The following is a 7,151-nucleotide window of genomic DNA, read 5'->3' as shown; positions in this document are numbered from 1 at the left end:
CTTAGGATATCGTTAAGTGTAACAATGATCCTGAAACAACATTGAGATTATGATGTTGGAAGAATGATCATATTGAAGTAACCCAAACTTGTTTGTTGTGGATTGGATTAATATCATTTGTATTCAGTTGTAATAACATGGAGTGTTAACATGTGATATTGCTCAATAGACCATGAGAGTATCACGGTCAATTCTTACTGTACGGTGGGCTTTGGGGTTGCTCAAACATCAGCTGTAACACAGTGATCATAGCGACAACTTACAGGTTCATCGGAAAGTTTGACAAGGGACCGGATAGTTCGAGAGTGGGATTTCCTCCTCCGACGATGGAGCAATATTCTTAGGGCCCTCTCGGTGTGATGGCATCAATCATCATCTGGCCAAACACGCGTGACTTCGTCACAGGGATGCAAGAACATAATAACAAGAAAGAAGAACAAAACTAGCAATGAGGATTTCAGTATAGTGAGCATGGTGATTACTCAGGAGGATACCGATGCATCCTGGGTTTTGTGAAGTATCACGAAGCAAAGGGTACATCACATGATAACCAAAGGTTCACTCAAATATCATTCTTGTACTCACAAGGACCAATACGAACGTCCACGGTCCCGCTGTCAGTCATTGAACGAACGGTTTCGTCCATGTCTGTGAGTTACATAACCTATGGGGTCACTAGCTTAAGGAAATCATGATATGATGAGTGTTAGTAGGATGAGATTCATGAGAATATATTTATGTAATTATCGCATGAATATTCGAAATAGTTCCGAGAGGATCCGGAAGTGTTTCGGGGTCACTGAAAGGTTTTCGGTGAGTATCAGATAATACCGGGTATTATTGATAAATTACATATAGGTGGAAAAAGTTTTTGGAGATTTTAATATATACATATATAATGTTCTAGAAGTGTTTAGAACATTTTATATTTAATTTAAATATCAACAGGCCAAGAGGTGGAAGGCAACTTGGGCCAAAAAGGCCCAAGTGGGAAAAGTGCCTCCTTCGTGAGGAAGGAGGCGGAATTGGACAAGGGGGGGGGGGATCCTCCTCACTCTCCTAGGTTGGCACCCCAAGGGGGAAACCTTTCCCCTTGTGGCTACACTCTCCTCCCCCTCCAACCTATATATACATGAGGATTTGCTCTTTTGTATACATACAAGTTTTGGAGCCTCCTCTAGTTCTTCTAGCTCTAGTTCTAGTTGGTCCTAGTTAACTAATTAGAGCTAGGCTAATCCTCTTGTCCTCATAATTGGAAGCCCTGTGTGGTTCTAATCTCCTCCCTCTAATTCTCCGGTGATGATTAGCTCCAGACGGTGAAGCGCTGCCGAATCGTGAAGGTTGCACGCTTGCAACCAAGTAGAGAGGATGTGCTTTTGGTCTTGAGTTCGAGGGACTTTTCATGGGCGGTATGAAGGATTATTCATCGATGGTTTGAGGGGCTGCAAGTACGATCTACACCGACACATTCTTCTTCCGCTACAACTCAGTGACGGTAACGATCGTGATCCAACCCGTTATGCATTTTCATACTGATCTTGGGTGATCGTAGGTGCGCTTTTTTGTTTTCTACTACGTTTCCCAACATTGGCATCATGAGCACTCCAACATATCTATAATTTTTTATTGTTCCATGCTATTATAGTATCAAGCTTGGATGTTTTACATGCAATTATATATCATTTTTGGGACTAACCTATTAATCTAGTGCTAGTGCCAGCTGCTATTTTTTTTGCTTGTTTTTGGCTTTTCAGGAAATCAATACCAAGCGGAGTCCAAACGCTATGAAACTTTTTGATGATTTTTCTGGACCAAGAGAGACCCTAGAAGGTTCAAAAGAAGACCAAACGAGCCACGAGGGAGTGACAAGCTCACTAGGGGCACCCTGGGCTTGTGGGCCCCTCGTGGCACATCTTGACCTAATTCCACCTCTATAAATTCTCAAATATTCTCAATACATCAGAGAGCCACCCGAAACACTTTTCTGCCACCGTTTCACTTCTTCCAAGATCCCATCTGAGGCCTTCTCCGGTACTCTATCGGAGGGGGAATCAATCACGAAGGGCTTCTGTCATCCTTGTTGCCCTTCCAATGACGGGTGAGTAGTTCGCCACAGACCTACGGGTCCATAGCTAGTAGCTAGATGTCTTCTTCTCTCTCTTTGATCTTCAATACAATGTTCTCCTTGATCTTCTTGGAGTTATATTCGATGTAATATTCTTTTGGGGTGTGTTTGTTGGGATCCAATGAATTGTGGGTTTATGGTCAGATTATTCATGAATATTAATTGAGTCTTCTCTGAATTCTTTTTGTTATAGCTTTGTATTTCTCTCCGATCTATCTATTTGGTTTGGCCAACTTGATTGATTTATCTTGCAATGGCAGAGGTGCTTTTTGATGGGTTCAATCTTGCGGTGCTCAATCCTAGTGACATAAAGGGACATGACACGTATTTGTATTGTTGCCATTAAGGATAAAAAGATGGGGTTTATTCGTATTGTTTGGGTTTACTTTGTCTACATCATGTCATCATGCTTAAGGTGTTACTCCGTTTTTATAGCTTAATACTGATAACCCACAAGTATAGGGGATCGCAATAGTTTTCGAGGGTAGAGTATTCAACCCAAATTTATTGATTTGACACAAGGGGAGCCAAAGAATATTCTCAAGTATTAGCAGCTGAGTTGTCAATTCAACCACACCTGGAAACTTAGTATCTGCAGCAAAGTATTTAGTAGCAAAGTAATATGATAGTAGTGGTAACGGTAGCAAAAGGTAACGGTAGTAAAAGTAATGTTTTTGGTATTTTGTAGTGATGATAGCAATAACAATGGGAAAGTAAATAAGCGAAGAATAATATATGGAAAGCTCGCAGGAAATGGATCAGTGATGGAGAATTATGCCGGATGCGGTTCATCATGTAACAGTCATAACCTAGGGTGACACAAAACTAGCTCCAGTTCATTGATATAATGTAGGCATGTATTCCGAATATAGTCATACGTGCTTATGGAAAAGAATTTGCATGACATCTTTTGTCCTACCCTCCCGTGGCAGCGGGGTCCTTACGGAAACTAAGGGATATTAAGTCCTCCTTTTAATAGAGAACCGGAACAAAGCATTAGCACATAGTGAATACATGAACTCCTCAAACTATAGTCATCACCGGTAAGTATCCCGATTATTGTCACTTCAGGGATAACGGATCATAACACATAATAGGTGACTTGTAACATCCCAAATTTTCAATTTGGAATGTTATACATTAGATCATCATTGCATATAATATTTCATTTTTCATTTTGGTTGATCCTAGAGATTCTACGCAACTCAATGATCCACGGAGAGAGTTGGTGTCGGGGAAACTGATCCACGAACACCTATGGGGCCGGCGGACCGGGCCCCTTTCGGTTCGGCGGGGGGCGGAGGTCGCACGAAGAGCAGATCGAAGCGAAGCACACGAGCAGTTTACCCAGCTTCGGAGCTCTCCGGAGAGATAACACTCCTACTGCTGCTTGTCTGGTTGTATTATCTTGTGTTCTTGCTCTAGAGAGAGCATAGCGTAGTGTCTTTCTGGGTTACGAATGAGTCGAACCGAACCAACCCCCTCTACGTTGCGCATGGGCCTCCTTTTATACGCTAAAGGGGTGACCGACAGGTGGCAACGCAGAGAAGGGTACAAATGTAAAAAGCGAGGTGGTTGGTACAGTTACTTGTACAATGCACCCTACCTAACCCTGACGGGAGGGGACAAGGGCATTAAATGCCCGTCTGAGTCGCCCAAACAGTGCATAAAGGGACCGTTGGGGGTGCCACCGTTCGCCAGGATGGCGATCTTGTCAGCTTCGCATGCCACTGCGCACCGCTGGCTGCACAGCCTCCCGCCACGCGCGCCTGGAGAGGCCCCCAGAGCGACACGTTGGCGGATGAGCTGGAGCGTGGGCACAGAGTGACCGCCTGCCGCGTCAAGCGCCTTGCCGCTGCTGCTATCTTGTCGGGTCCGGAGGCTTGTCGCTCACCGGGCTTCGAGGTACCTTGGTTGGTCTTCCTGGCAAGCTCCTCTTGCCGGGGCCTTGTTGCCTTGCCGGAGCGCGCGGCGCGTCGCGGCAAGTTCCTTGAAGTGCCTTGGTTGGCCTTCCCGGCAAGCTCCTCTTGCCGGGGCCTTGTCTCCTGAGCTTAAATACTTTGTTCTTGAATGGCTCCAAGGGAACCACGGAGGATCTTGGCGTTCGCCCGGCAAGCCTTGCCGCGGGGTGCTGCAACTGCCCGTGCACAAGTTCGGGGTACTAGGGTACCCCTATTCTAGTACACCGACAGGAGCCCCCGGGCCTGGGCCAGACACGGTGCCGAGCGCTGTTGGGCCAGGCCCAAGACAGGGCACGGGCGCACGCGGGCTGGGCCACACCGAATCTCACTCCGTATCCACCGTGCTCTCCCCTAACGGCACGCGTTGAATGCGGCGTCGTGGGAGAGATCGTGGGTGGTTCTTTATTCGGAAGGGTGAAACGTCCGCCCCGTCCCTCTTTATAAGCAGAGGAAACAGGGGCAGTTCGTTCCCCCTCGCTGGTTGCTACTACTCCACCTTCACGAACCTCCGCCGCTCCCCCCTTCTTCTCAAAGCCGAGAGAGCAGTGCTCCGCCCCCCATTGCCACCAGCATCACCAACGCCGTCGACCTCCCCCACCACCTCCGCCATGGCTCCGAAAGCCGACAAGGGAAAGGGCGTGAAGTCGGTCGAGGCGCAGCGGCTCGCGGCGCTGCGGAAGGAGCGGGCGATCTTCTCCCCCCAGCTCGGCGTGCAGGAGCCGAGGGAGTACTTCTACCTCTTTTGGGCGACGGAGACGCGTGCGCATCCGCGCACGAGGGTACTCCCGGGATTGACTGAATGATGAGTTTCTGGAAGGACTGAATGATGAGTTGAGCATGCAGTTGATGGTAGCAACCTTCAACAACTATCAGGAGTTGGTAGACCGTGCTCTTATGATTGAAGGCAAGCAGCAGCAAATTGAGAATCGCAAGAGGAAGTATGGACAAGGAAAGTACAATTCAGGAGCTCAGCAGAAGCCACATTTTACCCCTAGACCGGGAGGACATTTTCAGCATACCCATGGAGGAGGTAGCTCGCGCAATCACAATGGCACCAAGAATGGAAATGGCAATGGAGGAAGCAACGGCCAGAATCGCACCAACCCATCAACCCCAGCCAAGAAGGACCTGAGCCATGTCACTTGCTTTAAGTGTGAGAAGACCGGACATTATGCTAATGAATGTCCTGAAGGCCAAAATGGCAATGGAAGTTCTGGAAAGAAGCCGAACCCTTTCAACAGGGGACAGGTGAACCACGTTAGCGTGGAGGAGGTTGAAGCTCAGCCCGATGCAGTAATAGGTAAGTTTTTGGTTAAGTCATTTACTGCACTCATTCTTTTTGATACTGGTGCATCGCATTCATACATCTCAAGGGGATTTGTGGATAAGTATAACCTATCAACCCAAGCCCTTAGGTCACCCATGTTAGTAACCTCGCTTGGAGCAGAGTATGTGGCTAGTCTATGGTGTGATCGGTTACCATTAAGGATTGGTAACTATGTTTTTCCCTTAGACCTAATAGTATTGGAATCCCAAGGATTGGATGTGATATTAGGCATGGATTGGTTATCAAAGTATGAAGGGAATATTGAATGTGCTAGTAAGTCAATTTTGCTTACCACCCCAGAAGGGAGAAGGATCAAGTATGTATCCTGGCATGTGCCAAAGAGGACTCAAGTAAATTGCCTAACAGGAGTTGTGCAGGAGGAAGTACCAGTGGTAAGGGATTTCCCTGAAGTATTTCCAGAGGAGTGGCCAGGCATGCCACCGGATAGAGATATTGAGTTTTTGATTGAGCTATTGCCAGGCACAGGGCCAATATCAAAGAGACCATATATGATGCCAGCAAAGGATTTGGTGGAAATTAAGAAGCAGATTAAGGAGTTACTGGATAAGGGATATATTCGCCCAAGTTCTTTGCCTTGGGGATCGCCAGTACTTCTGGTAGAAAAGAAGGATGGATCGTTAAGGGTGGTTGTTGATTATCAAGGATTGAATGAAGTAACAATCAAGAACAAGTACCCACTACCGATGATTAATGATCTGTTTGATCGATTGCAAGGAGCTAAGGTATTTTCCAAGATTGATCTGCGATCAGGATACCACCAGTTGAAGATTCGAGAACAGGATATTCCGAAGACAGCTTTTACCACCAGGTATGGGCTGTATGAGTATACCGTTATGTCATTTGGTCTGACTAACGCACCTGCCTATTTTATGAATATGTTGAACACAGTGTTTATGGAGTTCTTGGATAAGTTCGTCGTAGTGTTCATTGATGATATCCTGGTTTATTCGAAGAATGAAGAGGAACACAAGGAGCATTTGCGTTTGGTACTTGGAAAGCTCAGAGAACATCAATTATATGCCAAGTTCAGCAAATGTGAGTTTTGGTTGAAGGAAGTAGGATTCCTCGGACACGTTATATCTGGAGAAGGTATAGCAGTTGATCCCACTAAAGTTGATACCGTGACCAAGTGGGAAGCCCCAACAACAGTTGGAGAGATCCGGAGTTTTCTTGGACTCGCAGGATACTACCGGAGATTTATTGAGAATTTCTCAAAGATTGCGAAGCCTATGACTGAGTTGTTGAAGAAAGATACCAAGTTCATATGGACAGAGGAATGTGAGGCTAGTTTCCAAGAGTTGAAGAAACGCTTAGTTACCTCACCAGTGTTGATTTTGCCAGACCGGACCAAAGATTATGAGGTGTATTGCGACGCTTCACGTCGAGGACTTGGAGCAGTGCTTATGCAGGAAGGGAGAGTTGTTTCATATGCCTCAAGACAACTGAAGCCTCATGAGTTAAATTATGCCATGCATGATTTGGAGTTAGCAGCCGCAGTGCATGCTTTGAAAACATGGAGGCATTTCCTCATTGGAAACCATTGTGAGGTGTACACGGATCATAAGAGTTTGAAGTACATTTTCACCCAGAAGGAGTTGAATTTCAAACAAAGGAGATGGTTGGAGCTCATCAAGGATTATGATATGAAATTGCATTACCACCCCGGAAAGGCTAATGTAGTAGCTGACGCATTAAGCCGTAAGAGCCACGTCAATAC

This window comes from Triticum dicoccoides, chromosome 7A, assembly GCF_002162155.2.
Source record: "Triticum dicoccoides isolate Atlit2015 ecotype Zavitan chromosome 7A, WEW_v2.0, whole genome shotgun sequence".
Taxonomy (NCBI): domain Eukaryota; kingdom Viridiplantae; phylum Streptophyta; class Magnoliopsida; order Poales; family Poaceae; genus Triticum; species Triticum dicoccoides.
The sequence above is the reverse complement of the archived record's forward strand: the minus strand, read 5'-3'. Positions refer to the sequence as shown.